The sequence below is a fragment of the Larus michahellis genome, chromosome 2, assembly GCF_964199755.1.
Source record: "Larus michahellis chromosome 2, bLarMic1.1, whole genome shotgun sequence".
Classification (NCBI taxonomy): Eukaryota; Metazoa; Chordata; class Aves; order Charadriiformes; family Laridae; genus Larus; species Larus michahellis.
Window position 1 is genome coordinate 70,173,291 of NC_133897.1, and position 19,334 is coordinate 70,192,624.

The window sequence follows — 19,334 nt, forward strand, 5'->3', positions numbered from 1 at the left end:
GGTCCTCATCTCACGAGGCAGACTGGAGAAGGATCAGCAAATGGCAACTCAGGTCCAGCCCTTGGCAAATGAGGAGAGATGGCCTCTGGCAGGAGACAGGGACACTGGCATTTCGAAGAGACAAAAAGCTGTCACCTAAAGCTCTAGGCTTAGGCAGAGACACTTCCCGCACTGAGAATATTCGATTCAAAACGTGCACAGGGAATGTTCTCTCTCCAGCTCCGTCTCTGACTGCAAGCTTTAATTTCTGCTGAAACAGAAAGGGTGTTTTCATCGTGTTTAAGACCATTTAAGAACGTCTTTCTCAATTTCCAGGTAACCTGAAGCTTGAGTGGTTACAGGCGTATTGGATCCCACACCTTGGCAGAGGATTATTTCTGCACAGATTCCAGGACAGCCCAACACTGAAGACTTACAAGGAAGAAAAAAAAAAATATCTTGATTCTGCAACAATTTGTTTGGATCCCTTGAAGGTTTCAAGGATTTCTTAAAGTCCTCAAGGGGCAAGACAAGCAAATAGATGAGGATAAAGCTAGGTTTCAAGTCTTTGCCTGTCTAGACTTAAAGCCTCTTTCACTAAAATGGAGCACGGGGGAAGACAAGGAAGGCTTTTAAAACAAGAATTTTATTCATTTGTGCATTACTGTAATGATACTAGTGTCTTAAATTACTGTCTTCAGTGCTCTGAGGTTGATGGTGCTTGTGACCTCCCCAGTATGTTTCATAAGGGGAACAGTAGAACCTTGCACTGCCCCAAGACAGAGCTGAGCCCTTCCATCTATTAAAGCTGTCTGAGGCAATTCGGTGGGCACCGTAATGGCTCCTTTGTAGCCCTCTACTTGTACTTGACAGTGTAGGGCACATCTCAAGGAAAAATGAGGACATTTCCTGCGTTTTGCCTACTTACTGCTGTTGTAACAGCTTCGATGTAAAAGTTGATAACAAAATAGATGGCACATTTTGTTAGCAGGGCCCAGCCCCAACCACCACACTAACGATATCGTAATTATACCAGGGATGCAAGTTTGCTTCTAAATACATTTCCCCTGGCATCTCCAATAGGTGAATTTAGAAAAAAAGTATTTTTTCAAGTTTTAATTTCCTCCAGAAGCATATAATAATGCTGCTTTTTCCTCTCCTTCAGGTTAGCTCTCACCGCTGCAGATACAGCTACGAGTACGCATCTTTTGGCTGAAGTTTTCTTGCCTGCTGAACTGCCAGAGCCTTTCAGGGTAGATTTCAGGTAAGGTAAATCCATTAATCAAGTGCAAAAGCAGTAGGGAAATACATTTTAAAATGACAAATACGTTTTGGTAGCAGTCTCACAAGTTACTTCCCTGAATTTGGCTTTTTTGCAATTAGCACGCCGCATGCAACAGCCTGCCCAATTCCCGTATGTCTCCAGGTCATTACTAATGCGTACTGCAGTTTCACAAAGGAGTTCGGGATGGTTCTTGTCCCAGAGAGTTTGGTCAGAGGGAAACTAAACCCCGGCCTCTCCAAAATTTTTGCAGCAGGCAAAAAACTCCAGCGTGGTCCCACACGACACGGCAGCTGCTGGGGCATTGCCAGGTGATGCACAAGTCTCTGCCCCGCGGGTTACCTTACTGACACTCGCCAGCTGCCAGTTGTGTGGAAGAACTTGAACACATTCCTCTTACCTTAGAAGACGGAGGGAGGGAATTGAGAGAGCGGCTGCGTGGTCCTAGCTGCCGGCTGCGGTTAAACCACGACAAGCGTAAATTGGAGAGATCACTGAAAATTACATACCAGTAGGTTTCTAAGAAATAGAGAAACTAAGCAGCAACAATTTCAAAGAACTACCAAAACTGGGATTAATGTGCGTGGAAAAGGGAAGATAAAGAAGACAGCTCTCTAAAATCATGAGTAGCAAAGACAGGTCAAATCCGGAATGGAAATTTTCATGTCATGAAAGGCAGTAAACAACTATGCATCAAATCATTAGTTGATTCAAAACAAATAAAACCAGAAGTATTTACTCATATAGCATGTTGGTAACTTTGAATTTCCTGGCCACAAAATGTTGTGGTTTACAGAATTTGAGATGAGTTAAAGATCTCTCAGACAAACTCGTACATCAGGACCAAACAGAAAGACTCTACCTCCAACTTCGGAAGTCACATCACTAGAAGCTGGGAATATTAGGCAGGTAGCTATCACTACATGCTTGTCATTTTATAATAATCTTTAGTAATCATCCTCCACTTTTCACCACTTTTCATCACTTTTGGAGCCCGGGCACTGGGCTAGATGGATCTTTTTTAGCCTGACCTGGGACAGCCCTTCTTACATCCTGCTATTAAGTAGCTCCTGCAGTTTGTGGAGAACCCTCTGTGGATTCATTTGAGTCAACCTGAACAACAAGAGTCAGATACTCAACCTAAACAACAAGACTCCAAACAGAATTAAGACTGAAAATATAGGAAGAGGTAACTAAGAGAGCAGGATCAGCAAGTAATGTAAAGAAAAGATAAAGCAGAATTAAACTTGCATATAGTCTTTAAGTCTTAAAGTAAAAAGTGGCATTACACATGAGATGACAGAAAATAATTCTCCATCCTTGTAAAAGAAAAAAAAATACTCTTTTCCTCCCAGCAGGTGAAATGACAAGAAAATTGCAATGTGTCCTTAAACTGAAAGAAGCTTAATTCTCAGATCAAATCTATATCAACACAATTTAAAAAAAAAAAAAAAAAAGAGCTCTGGAAGTGCATGAGTAAGTACGCATAGCAAATGAAGAATAAATTGATATAAATAAGTGCAAAAATCATAGAAGCTCACCGTTATCTATTTTTTGTTTTAAACTAACTGAAGTAATCCCATAGCTATATAACCCATCTAAAAATGGCCTCGGTCATGTCAGTCCTCTGTCACTAAAAATAATTGGATATAAAATGTTCTTTCATATTCGTTCTATAAGTGAAATCCTCACATAGTATGAATCGCTCAGGGTTCACCGACTTCCAGAGAACTATGACAAGTCACAGCAGCTGAGGATGTGCCCGGTGTGTACCATGTTGGCTGACACAGCAAAGCCGTAAATCCAGCCTTGACAAAAATCACGGTTTTTCAATTGCACGTGAGACTGTTAACTGACCATTTACTGAGATTCTCATGCACCAACCTCTACCAGCAGAAGGGAAGGAGAAGAGAGAAGCAATGGTGCAGAGCCTGCAGTTTCCCTTCCCTGCAGCCCTTTGCTCAAAGACCTACACAATAAGGCAACAAAGTAAGCCAGTGCAGCTGTGGGATCGGCAGCTTTCGTGTTCATGGCCAGCAGCACACTACTCAGCCCCCACTGTCTTGGGGCTGAAGTAACCCAAAGCCGCTCTGAACCTAAGCTAGGAAGGGAGGAGTTTCTCCCACTACCAGCACCTATGAATGAACATTGTAAAGCCCAGTTGTCAACCCCGGCCTTGATGAAACGCTGCAAGATTTATTCACAGTTGAATCCAGATGTTTTCTAAATTGACTGTCATCATTATCTCAGCCAACAGCAAAGATAGGGCTGAGCTGCTGTCCAGTGACTTTCCCTCTCAAGTACCTTCAGAGGTTCTGCCACCTGACAAACTGCTCCAGCGACAGGATGCTCTCATGAGATTCATCATTTTCTTTGAAGTAACCAGACCTCAGGCCCGTAGCAATTTTAGAGCCCCCTAAGAAATCTGTCCTCTAATTATCATTCTCAGTTTCGCCAAGGATTTGCAACTTCTGTATGAACTCCTTGGCCACATTCAGTAATCTTGTTGATCTCAACCCCCATATTTCTGCTTCTTTCAACTCCTGCTAGCAAAAATTCTGACAGTGCTTTCCCGAGAAGGACAGAAACCTTCTGTTCCCTTTTTCCCGTACACTCCAGAAAATACCCCTGACCATATATGCTTCTTCTATATTTCCTCCCAGTGAAACCCCTGAGACTTAACTCACTTCCAGTTCTCTGCCTAAATTTCCCTTCATTCTCATTTCTAGGTTAAATAACTGAATAAAATAATTTCAACTCTATAATTTATAGGAAAACGTATGCTTTGAAATAAAATCTTTGCATTTTCAACCACTGAAGGAGAATTGTAGTCATTTAGCAAACATCATAACTTGAAGTTAACCCATTTTTTTTTCCAGGACATACAGCTAGAGAGAATTTTTCCATTGTAATGGAATTCCCTAATGAACCATAGTTAATGTACTAGGTTGCTTTCTGTGTAATCTTGAAAAAAATCCAAAAGGTATTTCATTATGCTATGAAGAGATATATAAACATGCAAATGCTTCCTGTTGTTATAAGTTTTAAGGAAAGACTTCTGTAAGCATTTATCTATAGTATATCTGGATTAAATAGCCCTGGCTAGAAGGAAGAGAAAACATTTTGCATTCACCACCATTATGCTTTACGTGTTGGAATAGATACCTGATAAGAATTGTACGAGAACTATAGCTGCTAATGAATGATTAAAGCCTAGGAAGCAGACGTGAAGGGAAAGTAGAACAACCATACCTCATTTGTTTTTTTCCGGGGATGCTTCATTCTCTTCTACTGAGTTTTGCTTTGAGATATCTACAATAAAATGGACTGAAGTAGGACTGGATTTGGACTCTTTACCATCTTGTAGAAAGCTCTCTTTCTTGAACTGTGACAAAAAAAAATAATTAAAACTCTGATGAAGTTTATGAACTAAAAATAATAATAGTGTCCAAAATGTCAATGGAATTATTTCATTTAGGTGATTTTAAAACAGTTGGATTATGCTAGAATTAGCTTATGTTTGTAACTAAAAGCCATTTTACCGAAAACCTAAATCTTTGATTTGAAGCGTCAAAACCATGTTTTATCAAATTTAATTTTTCAGGGCGTTGAAATCTGATTTGACCTATTTCCTACAAAGTTTTGGCTTAGACAAATAGAGGCATTTTTGGATGAAACTCATTTTGTCAAAAAGCTCCAAGCTGGCTTTGCTGTCCATGGCAGTCCATACAAATATCACAGGAAACTTCTGGTATATGCAATGGCTTAATCAGCTGAAACTTGAATAACACGCAGACACGTATCTAACTGATCCCCAGATGACTAGGAAATCTGTGTCCCATATGCTGTTTAAAAAGGGAGGTCTTAAAATTTAATTAGACAGGAGAAAGAAACAGAGCCTGCTTTTTTTTTTTAATCATCATTCAATTTTTTTCACTTTGCATATCTATGTAAACCCCATCTATTCACCTAATCACAGATTGCTCCACAATTGCTTACAAGGTTTGTCATGTACTACCTAAATTCACCTAGATTTCTGTTTTATTGGCATCCCAAGAATCCAAATTGCAGAGAAACCAACTTGAGAACCCATGAGGTGAGTAAAATCACCATGGACAAACACACATGCTTGCCTGCATGGGAAATAATTAGCATGCAGTCACCTACGGTACAGATGCATACTTCACCAAATCAGTGCCTTTCAGTCTATACCAATCTGCAGGCTCCTAGTTTTCTTCTTCTTCCCAGTGGAAGTACAGACCTTTATGAAGCAAATCAAAGCTCCCTGACTCTTCACAGGTAAATTATCACAGACCGCTTATAAAAAGCTCACAGACCTCCAGACTATGCGTGGAAAGCAGCACCAGCGCTCCAAACTTGTTCCCACGTAGAAACTCTTTATAGTGCACAAAGGCTATGCGTACCTTTATACCGCTTCCAGAAAACCCATCTTCTTCAAGTTCAACTAATTTCCAGTTACAAACACAGATGTGTGTTTGTAAGTGACTTGCCCAGGTGACAACAGGAGATCTATGGACGCTCATTACAAAGCTGATTATATAGTCCCATAGTCCTGTGTTTTCTGGTTCTAATTCAGGTGATTTTACCCAACCAGCTGGAGAAAATTTCCCTCATGCTCAGTAAAGAATTGTGCTTGTGGCACAAAATAGAAATGTTACTACATTTCTTGGGCCTAATGAAGTGCTCATGGCATCACCAGAGGCTCTGACTTTATACATAAGCCTTATTAAGACTTAGTTACCTTTTAAGGTGGTAGGAAAGCATAGAGCATGAGGTGCTTTATTGAACCTTACAGTGGTGGTTCAGGGGATTACCAGCCGCAGCTGTCTGCCTTCTGCGGGGGGGGATGCCAGCCCTCAGCTGCTCCCGTGGCTCTCCTGACTGCAGGGCATGTACAAACGCGGTTGGGTCTCCTTATGACACCCGCACATAAAAAACGAGTGGAAAATTCAGTGCTTGGAAAAGACCACCTTCCTGATCGCAGGGCACAGACAGCTAGCTGTCCTCCAGCAAAGCTAGCCGCAGTCATCCCTGCATTGAACTGGTTGGGAGGGTCAGCTCAGGTTAAAAATAATCAGAGCTTATTTGGGGGTATGGAGGGGCAGGGTTTGGATCCAGGTTGTTGTAAGGCCCCATAAACAATTTTACAAGAACAACTGAAGGAGGGCATAGGCTGGGAATGAGCAGCTGGGGGCTGTTAAGATGGCATTGTCAGTGAATGGCACTGCTTCCCTGAATTTTCACTGAAACAGGGCTTGAGCGTTTGGATAATCAGCCACGACATCCGAGATATGGGAGTGGTACGAAGCAGATGGGCCAGTACCTGCTTAAAGTGCTCTAGCTCGAGTCACTGAAAAGGACATCTGTCTCTGCTCTCAGACCGGGTGCCTCAGTGACCCCACCACAGCTGGGCAGCAAGAACTCTTCTGGGTGTTTATGAACGGGTATTTTTCAGAAGCTTGTGCTCCAAGTGGTATTGTGAATGAATTTTCACAAGGCAGCCAGAAAACCTCCTGCTGTCAGATGTGCTGACTATCAAGTCCTTGTTGCAACACGCAGAGGTACTACAGCTCCTCAGCAAAACAGTTGCAAAAATACTTTTAAGATGCCAAAACCAGCAACCCTTAGCCTTGATCGACAAAATAATTCTATCTGAAACTTTTCACTCTGAGGTACACAATAGTTTTGGAGATTTCAGCCCCCGGAATGAAAGTTCAGCATAGTTAATGGTATCAGAAAGTTGAATTCCTGAAGGCAAACACTGGACACCTGTGGCTATATTATACTTCGGTCTAAAAAGTTACCATGTCTCTCCTTTCCTCGGTTCTTGGATCAAACCCCAGACCACCATATTTTTCACTCAGGACAGCATACAACGCTAAAAGCATCGTATAGAAATTACTAATATGAAAGGGCTGAATACAAGGCATTTAAAAAATAAACCAGAAATAAATCATTACTGAAGAATAATTGTTTTGTTTGCTTGTCGTTAGACATCTGTTCATAGACACTGCAAACGTTCCACTTGGTGTCTGGGTTTAATAGTAACAACTTTGCGGGGATGCCTTCTTCTTCCTCATTGTTTTCACTTGGTTTCTAAGGCAAACAAAACCTTTTTTTTTCAGCCCTTTAATAAATTGAAGCTGTTACAGAGTTAGAAGTAAATAACTGCACAGTATGGAAACTTAGATCCAACAAGCCTCAGAATGCATCAAAGGTCACTATATGCACAGTATCAAACTCTTTCTCACTCCCTTCCCCCCCGCCCCCGGTAATCCCCAGGACTTCACTGCAGTGACTGAGTAGAATTGAGGGCAAAAATTGACCTGAAAAATGTCGAGCTAGCCCTCCTCTTCCTCCCCTCTCCCTGTCATCTGCTAACATTTCCAGACAACAAATAGAGTGCTGAATGCGAACTGTTTATTTTGCTGGGAATGCCATCTGCGTGGTGGCAGCTGGGGTGGGAGGGAAGGCACATAGACGAATGAACAGCGATAAATATAGACAGTTGACAAAATCAGGAGAAGTTCTGCTGCTTTCCAGTGTTCTGGATCTTTACATGCTTCCATTAAGTGGATACAGCTCCTCTTAAACTGGTGTTTGAACATCTGGATTATTTAGCAAGACAGCAAATTCAGAATATTTGAATGGAGATGTCAAACAAGCCAGTTTGGGCAAAATGCTGAGACTACTGAAAATGCTGAAGTCATTTATGGTTATATTCCATTTTTAACATATTGCAGTACACTGGAACTAGCAAGGGGCAAAAAAGAAGATGAGAGTAAGTATTGTCAAAAGGAATATGTCATAAATCATCCAAAATGAAAAATCAGTGAAGATCTGGAAAGAATGTTTCTTGCAGACCACAAATAAAATCAATGTCCAGATCATCGACAATTGAACCGGAATTCTATAAAAGAACTGCTGGCATAACATTTTAATTTCCAATTGCTATTCAAAAGGACCGCTTACTTTTGAATCATCCCTTTTCACTGTATTACAGAAAGGATAATTCAGTAATTAACACCCCATCTTAACATATTCAGTTCTGTAAAGAAGATGATGTCAGAGGAAATTTTAGAGATTGAAATTTTCACTAGCAGTTTGCTAACAACATCTTGTATATGCAGGATCACAGAAGGGCTGAGGTGGGAAGGGACCTCTGGCGATCGACAGGCCCAATCCCCTGCTCAAAGTGGGGTCCGCAAGGCAGGAGGTCGCACAGGGCCATGGCCAGTTGCATTCTGAATTATCTCCAAAGACACAGACTCCACAACCCCCCTGGGCATCCTGTTCCACTGTTTGACCAGCCTCATGGGTAAAAAGTTTGTTCTTCTGTTTATATGGAATTTCTTTTGTTTCATTTTGTGCCCATTGCCTCTTATCCCTTCCCTGGATACCAGTGAGAAGAGACTGTCTCTGTCGTCTTTGCTGCCTTCTGTCAGGTATTTATACACACGTATAAGATCCCCCCTAAGTCTTCTCTTTTTGAGGGCAATATATTAATAAATATCAGTAAAACATTAATAAAATATTTTAAAATATGTTTACTTACTTTGGAAGCACTTGAGAAGCATCTTCCCTAATTTGTCCATGGTTTCCACATTGAATACAGTTCCCAAGACACTTTTTAGGTAAGTGCTGCTGTTGTTAGGAGTTTCATCAACTGCAGCAGGACACCGTACTTCAGCAATGTTGCATAGTTTCAAACGATACCTAGGTAAGTCATTTGGTAAGACATTCTCCTCTTCACTTAAGTCTTTAATTAGAATAGACACACACATTTCAACCTGTGTTATCTCACTCTTGGAGTTTCTCTAAAGTTCATGAAATTTAAGAGCAATCAATAACAACGAGTGAGCTCAGTCCTTCCTACAGCTGCACTACACCTGGAGGAACTAAACCACACAGAAGCCTTTTAATGCACTTTAATTTATGGAAGTTGGACTCACATCCTTAACTTGATTTGCCTTAACTTTCTTGACTGTCCTTATTTAGAAGTGCCTGGAACTAAATGCTTTATGTTCTGTGCTGCAGTTCTCCATGTGTAAGACAAAGAGAAGGAAAGGACGTGTCATACTGGTAAACAAACTTAGCCAGTGTTGGTCCACTTTAACAAAATCTATGTAATCAGAAGTGTAAAACTGCATACACGTCAGTTATAATAAGCTCATCACTCTTATCTTCTCTTCAGATTTCCTAAAATGTAGTTCTATGTTGCAGTAATATTTGCCCATAGTGCAAAACCAGACTTTCCCTGTCATGGTAATGCCATCATAAGATGTCATGACAAAGACATCTAATATTTTCATTTAAGCATTAAATCTTTCAAAGTTGATATCCCGTGCTGATAAACAAGTTTCTCAACAGACAGCATGAAGCTCATATTACCAGCAGTACATACCTAAGCTGGGTGTGGAAAACCATGCAGTAGCTACCCCCACAAGGTTGCAGTTCCATGTCCCTCTTCAGGTGACTTAACTGCCAGGTGACAAGCCAGCTCCCTCCACCCCGCTGGTAGAGTTGTCCTGCCTTCATCTTTGCACCACCTTCGACATTCGCCATCGAGACATTTCTGCATGGTTGCCTACCAGAAAACCACCAGGTCTCTCTCTGCTGGGTCACATTCCTGTCGGCTTAGCACACCGAAACAGTTCAGTGACCAGGGTCAGCCAGCACCGAGCCAAGCCACAGTGTTAAGACCTGACCGTCGCCACATTCTGGATGACACCCCTGGAATATTCCAGCGGTGTTGGGAAAGTGAGGAGGACGTGCCTTGGTTCAAAAATGGGCCCGAACTGCTCGGAGAGCCAGCTGAAACAAGAGGATGGCATGCTAACAAATGAGCTAATTGTAAACTTTGGTCAGTTTATAAACATTCTGCAGTGTCAGAGTAATTTCAAAGGATCTGTTTATTTGAAATACAAGCCACATACAGATTTTTATATAAGTTTTGGAGGCTCATTTCTGAAAGGAAATCATACTTCCAGAATGTCCTAAATATATACTGTTATGCATAATTCCCCTCTACAGTGTTCACGACGGATGAATAAACAAATGGGACCTAACATGCATCACATAAAAATGAAGAATAACCAACACTGCCAGTCTTCTGTGGGAGATATATTACAGCCATTCAGATAATTCCCATGGGCTCAATTTCTGGCCTTAGTGGAACAAATCTCTTTGTCCTTTGCAGTTTACCTTAAAATCTTCCAATTAACAACTTAAATTTTTTCTTGAGGAAGAACCTGGAATCACAGGTCATCTGCAATAAAAAGGAAAAAGGTTTTCCACCAGCCGCAGTGAGTGGTTCACAGAACAGCAAATAAAGCACAAGCAGACTGTTATGATACCTTAAAAATATTGAATCGCATTGTTCTGCATAAATTTTCACAGAAATTCTTAAGGTCTCGAGTAAGCATCTGAATTCCATTTAAATAAAATCAACCTCAAAAAACCCAACTATGTTCTTAGTCTCATAATTTTTCAGATATCTTGACATTTAAGACACCCCTCCCACCACTGAGAAGTTCAAATACATTCATAAAAATTTGAAGTTGATTGCCCCATCTAAGGTTATATAAGAAAATGGAGAAAAAACATGACTCTTGATGTGAAACTAAGGGAGAACCATTTGCATGAACTGGTTCTTATTCTTCAACAGTGCACACAGTTCATATACTCTCAATAATGAAAACGGGAGCAACGCAATGCATGAGGGTCAGATTTTGATAATCCAAAACCATTTACATCAGATCAGAGACCTTCAGCAGGCACTTACACAAACTCCACAGTCACCTTCAACGCTGTAATTTCAAATTTGCAGCAGAGGACCTACGACAAAGCAAGAGTACTATGTGTACCCTCGTTTTCTTGAACCCTTTTATGACACAGAAGCTTTGGTGCTCAGCAAACGTTCACCTGGTGTTTGTAGATTTTTATTTTTTTTTTAAGGGACAGGTACTATACATATTCTTGGAACTAGATGATACAGATGATGGGTTGGAACTAGACGATCTTTAAGGTCCCTTCCAACCCAAATCATTCTATGACTCTATGATCTGTTTTGTTCTTAAAGAAATATTTGCCAATTCTGAAATGGAGCAATGGTTGAGCTGGGTAGGTAGTTTAATAAATGAGTGGATTTGGTAACAAAGTCACCAAAATGGCCACAGAGACTGGTGAATCGTCCAGTTTCCACCTCAACCATCTAAAGTTACTTACTTCTAAATAAAAAGCTGTATGTGGTGGTTAACTGGGAGAATAATAATCTTAAAAAGAGGCAAATTGCAATTTTGAGCCTACTTTGGAACGTCTCAGGGGAGTAGTATAGCACTGCTTATTACACAGCATTCCCTTCTCACCAGAATTTTCTGTGCTGGAGGAAAATAATTCATTTTGTGTTGTAGACAGAGACCTTTTTTTAAAAAAAAAAACAAACCAAACCCAAACCCAAAAAAACCCAAACCAAAACAGCAGCCATTCTTGCCATCGGAAAGATCTTGGTGACAATATCATTTTCCTGGAAGAAAATCTGCAATAGCTCAGGATTTCCGTAAGCATTTTGGATTCCTGGGAAAGAAGGGGGAAAGTTGTTGGGTTTGTTATGGTTACAAGTATCTCAGAGCAGGAACGCTGATTTCCTAGCACCCTTCTTCAAACGCAGGAGAATATTCCCTCCCATGCACTTGCAGAGGAGACAGGGAGCAAGAAGCCAGTTGGCGGCCTGTCCCCCTTCTGCTAGTGGTGCTTGAGAAGCAGCCATGGAGGACAGGCACGTTTCCTGGGATGGGCTACAGAGGTACATGGTAGCACAGCAGCTGCTGCGGACATGCAGAAAGAAAACTGGGTACATCTCCAACTGAATGCCTCAGCCAGGCTCTTCCTGGCCTTCCCATCTCTGAACTGTGGGTGTGAAGTGCAGCCCTATATGCACTTTCATATAGAGCAGTTTTTTGAACGGAGGGACTCCATTAGAGGTGGATTTGAACTTTCATTCATCCTCCTGCCTCTGATGAGCACTGTAATTGCCAGGCACAGACAACACTTGTCTCCATTTTCTTCCTTCATGAGTCCGAAAGTGCGTATAATGTGCTAGTTTAGAAGTGGTCAGATTGGTGAATGAATAGGCTTTTAATGCAATGAATAAGACATCATTCAAAGACTGTTTTTTTAAAAATAGCCTTTTCCAGTACTCAGTGAGCCTTGATAAACAGGCATACCAGAAACTAGTTTATACTAGAAATTACTTCCAAGCTGAATTTACGACTTCATCATCAGGGAGTCGCAGTTTACAGAGAAAGCAGATAAATAGGTTGAAAGAGAAAAGATGGCAGTGTGAACAACAACAGTGGGGAAAAAAAACACCTATGAAACACAAATTCTGTGGTTCAAATTAATTACTCTGTTCTCTTGGAGGAGGACTCATTGAACCTGGGCAGAGATGCCTTTGGTTTTGCCCGCTAAATGTCTTCTGAAGTTTCCCCTCTAGCACGTGGAGAGGAACAGAGTCCTCTGAGAGGCAGTGAGAGCAGAAGCCTGGGGTAGGTGTGACGAACACTGCCTGGAGGAACCTTCCTCTTCACACACTGTTGAAAATTAGGATGCTGCCTGGCTAAGCGAAGTACTTCATGTTGGGTGTTCCACATTAAAAAGATTCGTTACCATTTTAAAAGGGAAGATATCAATGTTACCTGAGAATAATTATTACAGAATCCTGGAAATTCAAATTCTTCTTCTTACACATATTCATTCATGCAAATGTGGAACCTGACCCAGAAATTTTATTCAGGTGAGTAATCTGCCTTTGACTTCAACAGGCTTCTACAATACAAAGCAATCAGGTCAGGTTTTGCATTTGCACAGCACCCTCCATTTGACTTCAAGTGGGATTGTTATGTTGTAAAAACTTCCAAATCATGCCAATTTGTCCAGACAAGATTTCAAATCTCCATTTCAATATTCAGCTTCAGCAATATGGAAAGCAATGCTGCCAAATATTCCATAACCATTCTATTGCAATTACTCACATTTTTATTAGAAAATTCCCATAAATATCATTTCACAGGGTGCTGTCACCTGCCCTGTGTTAGATACATCATCTCCTCCCTGCAATTAGTTATACAAACATTGAAAAATCAGTTTATGACCTGGAATGGAGTTGTGATAAACCCTTCTCAACACATACCTGAAACACAACCCATGAGAATCCTCAACAGATACGAATGATTTATGTGTATACAAGCAACACACAGCCTCCAAATAAGCTGAAGACCTGCCAGGAGGAGCAGTAACTCAATATCAGCTTTAAAAGGAAGAATGCAAAAGAGACTGACTGAGGAATGAGGCACTGAATCCTCCAACCGGGGAGAGGTAAGGAGAACACTAGTAATTTGGGGGATTTACAACGTCCCTGTACTTCCTAATGTGCAAAAAGGTGAGGAAGGAGCATGGAACAAGAACGATTTGGACAACAGATGTGGAAAGCTGCACAGCAACAGTGCTCTGCCGTTTCCTTATTGCGGTAATTAATACTTGGTCTTCTGAGCCACTGGCCCCACTCATCCACCCCATGAGCTACACTACTATAAAAACAGTGACCGTAATACGTTCCTTTTTTTCCTCTTCTTCTGCACAGGCTGTCTGCTGACTGTCCTTCTACCTCGCTTGTGCTTGGGTGACCGCTACCACTGCGCTTGGGACAGCACTGGTTCTCCCGCGGCTGAGGCTGTGGGCTTCAAACTGCAGTGAAACTGATAGCAGCCCGGCTGCCATGAAAAGGGCTGTCCCCACACGTCCCCTCTTGCGTGTTGTCGTCATCACCTCCCTCGTGCCGGCGGTGGTCGGGTGAGTCGGTTCAGGGAGACGGACAACAACAGGCCAACCCTCCCCCAAGACGCAGTTCTCAGGGTGGTGTCATCTTAGCCAAGTCAGTCATTAAACAGCAGCAAGCCCAAGCAATCGCTAAAAGCTCTCTGAGTGGTTTCTTCACAGGTGGGCTAGAAAAGAAAGAGGCTGTGGTATTGCTGTAGGAACCAAGAGACCCCAAATACCCACTATGGTGAGCACCATTCCGAAAACATTATATTCTCTTATTCCTTGGAGCAAATCATTGGGTGCCTCATATTGAAAAAGAAATATACTAAACAAACGAAAACAGTAGGTTAGGAGCTGGAAAACAAAAGCAGCTAAACATAAATAAATCATGGACGTCTAGTAACATAGTAAAATTCTTCGGCATTGTCATCTGTTGCTTATTACAGTTTCATTTACATTGGAATTTTCTTTGTTTCCCTGCAACTTTTGTGTATCCAAATAATTACAGTTGTATTACTGTATTATTTTAAATCTAGTCAGTAAAATGAATAGAGGAGCTTATCTCTGCATTATTCTGGCCAATATTACATTCTATTACATAAGAAATGGGAATTAAATCAATTTTAATGCAGCACTTTAATAAGACGACAACCACAGTTCTAGATTGCAATTATGGAGATAATTACAATTTCACCGGTACTGCTTAAGATTAAGAACACGAAATTTACCTTGGATGAACAGTTCATTATCTAAGATGAACCCAAGCTATTTTTCTTCTAAATCATATCTTGGCTTGTTTTATTTCTTAACTTTGACTGTTTAGTAAAGGCATAAAGAATTTTACAGGTAGAGTATATCAAAACAGGCTAGCTGGTTCAACATCACATTCCTGTACAGTGATCTGAGAAAAAAAACATTAATTTTGAAACAGCTCTGCAGGCTGAGTATAAAGATTATTAAACATAAGTTTTATATATGCAGAAAAATTGCTTTTGCATGAATTCACTTTTAAAATGTTAATATATGCATAAGAAAATTGTGTTTCTTAATCTCTGAAGAAACACTTATCACTAGGAACCGCTTAATTCTTTTCCTGTGCTTGATTTATTAGCTTATGAAATTATGCTAATAGTTCGCATGTTAATGGTTTTGGGGCTCAAATGACCTGATTTTAATAATGAAGTAATTTATGCAGCAAATGTAATCAGCATCTATGAATCTCACTTAAAAGAACATATCAGTGATTGCCCATGCCAAAAACCAAATGACTGTCAGCATGGTATACACTATACGTTACGACAGGGAACTGGGAGGCGTTCAGCTCAGCACACTCTTTAGGCTGGCTGAGTCCCGCTTCGACAAACCACTCTAAAGCCTGCAACTGCAGCTCTAACAACCACTTACGGGCCTTCAGCTGCACGCTGACTTCCTCACGTGGTCATCTGCCAAGGAAAAAGACAAGGGCAGGAGATGGACAGCACCAGAACCGAAGTCTAACTTGGAGCCAGTAGGAATTGCTCCATGAGCAGAAGACCCCTGTGGCACAGAGACCTCATACACCTGGGTGAAGGAGGTTGCAGGAAGAAGGGAAAGCGTGTGTTTGGGGAAGAAGTTGTAAGTTTTACAAATTCCAAGAAAAACGGTACTTTTATTAAGGATGTGACCCGCATGGCATATAAAAGATTCAAACCCCTGCAACATTTGGGAAGCCTATGTGAAACAGATCCTTCGCAAAGATTCTTTCCTAAAACACCTGTATTTACAGACCTGCTCACTGTCAGGATGTATTTGAACCATGCCTCTGTTCCCCTGCATCGTTTACTGCGCTGTTCCCCAAGACAGGAAGAAATTCAAGACTGGGCTTTGAAAAGTAAAAAGCAATGCTTTCTTTGCAGTAATGTAAGCTTGTGCTTTGATAACCTGATGAACTTTGACATTCACTTTGGTATAAAAAAAAAAAAAAGAAAAAAAAATGCAAAAATACATTACTAGCTGCCAAAGATGACCTAACAGTTCAGACACCCAGACAGAAGCTGAGGGAGGTCAGATTGGAAATTAGCCAAAATGTATAAAGTCAATGGAAGAAACCCCGTTGATTCAGCAGAGCTGGATCATTTCTTCCCCAAGGAAATGCCTAAAGGCCAGAAATCCTGTCCCCTTCCAAAGACCAGAACTGAACAACTGTATTTTGTAATTAATAAACACCTTGCTTTCAGCATCACAAGTGTATGATACACAACTAGCATCAAACACCAATTCCAGAGTTGTTCATTTCACAAAGCAAAAAGGGGGTACGCTCTGGAGCGTGGCTAGTGCTCTGTATTCTTCCAGAATTCAGACTATTAGCTTTATGCAATTTATTTCATATCTTAAAGAGGAAAAGAAGCACAGGTACCAGATACTTCAGCATTTTTTTATGTTTTACCCCAGTCATAAACAGACCCCACGTAAGCCCAAGGCATGTATGGATCGTGCAAAAATAACTCAGCGGAAGCTGTTAAAACCTTGCTCTTCCCATAGACCAGAGAGGCCTCGCTGCGTGTTCAGGTGCATATAGCAACCTCATTCAGGGGGTTGTGGCAGAAAAGGCAACCGAAAGCCCAGGCTGCTGCCTGCACATAGCTTCAGAGGATGGCGAAGCTGACCCTTCGCGTTAGCCCTTGGATAGGGGCTGGGCACAGCGACAAGAAACCTGATGGAAGCGTCCCTGTAGGGGCCGAGACAGGGCTCGTTCTGCAAGCTGCACAGTCCCCAGCTCCCGAGGAACCCAGGCTGGGCTGAACTCCACTGGTGTAATAAGAGCAAACTTGATCAAAGCCCCTGTGCTTGCTTTAGATGTGGATGCCATGCACGCTGTTACCACAGAGCTGTGACAGCTTAATGAGCTATCACCCGTCAACCCAGTCACTGGTACTGTGTGCACGCTCCTACCCTGCCCCCCCTCTCCAGAGAAACGATCTTCGAGAGTCTCTCAGACGAGTCCTAGCTGCACCGAGCTGCCTGCTGCAGTCCCTCTCCCAGACCCAGACACCCTCGTCTTGCCAAACAGGATTCCTGGAGGTGAAAATTCCCCTCCTCCATTTCCCTGTGTTGTGCCTGGAGGACACTCCCCTGACAAGAGGGACCCGCTGTCGGCGGAGGCAGGGTCAGGAAGGCAGAAAATAAAAGGAGAAATTTCAAAGTTCAGACAGTTTTCTTGGCAAACTCTAATAGCTCAAAGGGGTGAGTATCTGTCTGCTGTTTACTTGGAAATCTGACAAGAATAACTTGCCGCTGACAAACTGGGCTCACAAACGCCACAAGTCCAAGCCACAGAGCTCCGAGTGCTGGCTCACGCTTCCCATCAGACACACACGGAGACACCCGGCCTCCGTGTTTCAAAAGCAAACAGGACAATCCCGGCATGCTCTCTCTTCCCCACTTGTGGGAATCTCAGCCTCCCTGTCCGGGTGAGGACCTGGGGCCCTGCGGTTTCCTCGGGGGTGAGAGGACAGGGAACGCTGCCGTAGCTGCCCTCTGCCCCCAGGCAAGGGCTGGGCACTGGAGAGAGGAGAGGGTGTCTGGGGCTGCCGTCACCTGCCCACCTTCGTCTCTCTGGCAACGTGAGGGTGCCATTCCCTTCTGCGGGAGCACCAAGGTGGTCGTTGGCGCTAGGAGATGGATGTTCGTCTTGCTGTGCCGCATTGGTTCTGGCTGAGAGCTTTCTGCGAGGCAGCGGGGGTGAATGGAGGCTCGTGCTTGGTGGGGGAAGAGCGTGAGATCTGGAGGCAAGAGCCAGGGGACCTGCAGTGCTTCCTCACCCGCTGTGGCTCAGGAAGGGAGGCACAAGGAGGAGGCGTGTAACCGCAGCGTCTTCACTGTAGCATGGAGGGAGGCTTCATACTGACATTTATGGTCCAAAAAAAGCATTGCCACACTGAAACACAGCATTTACAAATGGACTGATCAGCCCTAGGTACTACTCAAACACCGCAATTGCAGAAATAAGCTTGCTAGAAACCACTCTCGTATTTACTTATCTGTGTTAAAGCAGAACAGAAACATATCACAACATGTACAAAATGTCAGATGATTTGAAGCTATCAAATTGTTCATTAGCTAGCTTAAATAACAGCAGACTGTTAGCACAGCCATCTTCATTTCATGCTACTCTTGTTTCTTACATTGTGCCTTGATTTAATATTAGGCTTTAAATACTTCTGGGCAAAGATTTGTTTCCCTGTATACTTGTTCTACTCCTAGTAAATAGGCCTACATTCCAACTAATGCTTGCAGTTTCTAAAATGCAATCAGCAGTAATATTTATTGCTTTTTTGTGTGCCCATCCAGAAAAAGAAAATTGTTACCAGAATAACACTCAGAACAATAACAGGACGAAAATGTGCGCCCTGTTCTTCCAGCTTGCATGCTTTACTTCAGAATCATGCCAGTTTGTGTGGAAGTCAGTGGGAAACCTGACCAAATGAGGACTTCGGATTTGTGTCCTAGGCATCTTTTTGCTGGATTTATCACAGCTAATGCCCTTTTGTTTGTGTCTCTTCACATTCTAGGAATGTAAGTAGGCTACAATGGCAAATCTGCACATTTGGTCAAAAAAGCTGCTGTGATTTCAAAAATAGGTGTGAAAAACACCATATTGCAAGCTGAGAGGAGAATAAAAATTCAGGATTCGGTGTATTGGTGATTTTTAGAAAGAGAAAGGAGAAAAAAAGCCCAACTTTCAGCAACAACGCGGAGCCTTTCCTAAGTCTCATCACTCTCTATTTCAATTTTAATTCCTTGAATCTCAACAGCCTGATATTTCTGGATCAACTTGCACTGCTGCAGAACACCCTGATCCTGCTTAGGAATGGTTAGCCACAGGGATACAGGGTTTTGCACATCTCTCCCTCTTTCTCTCCCCCTCCTCCCCGCTCCTGAATCAAACATCTCCTGCCTCCGTCAGTGTTGCTTCACGGCTCTTCCACTCCTCTCCTCTGCCTGTGGCCTGCCTCCTGGAGCATCTTTCGTGCTTCCCCCTCCCCAGCAGACCAGCCCCAGGCCAGGGTGACATCTCCCTCGGAACCTTTTGTCTGGCCACCCCTGACAGCGCGGAGTGACAGCGAGCAGCATCCCTACCTCAGCGCTTCCCTAATCAAGCAGCGCTCGCACAGCTCACACGCCTGCCTGCAGGCTTCTCTCTTTAATGTGACATTGATCATCATGACACAAAATGGTCACAGATATCACTTCC

General features: G+C 42.4%; 1 long non-coding RNA gene across 3 annotated transcripts in view; it reads left to right on the top strand.

The window, feature by feature from the left end:
- The window catches only part of LOC141739129 (uncharacterized), a 31,350-nt gene extending 19,301 nt beyond the window's left edge, over positions 1-12,049 (top strand). The window contains exons 3-5 of one of the 3 annotated variants that reach the window (XR_012585592.1): positions 316-473; positions 1,145-1,243; positions 8,413-12,049. This is a non-coding gene — a long non-coding RNA (uncharacterized LOC141739129). Of the gene's footprint in view, positions 1-315; positions 474-1,144; positions 5,750-8,412 lie in introns of those variants that run through there. The other 2 variants (XR_012585591.1, XR_012585590.1) reach the window with 2 other exon arrangements.
- The last annotated feature ends 7,285 nt before the right edge of the window (positions 12,050-19,334 follow it).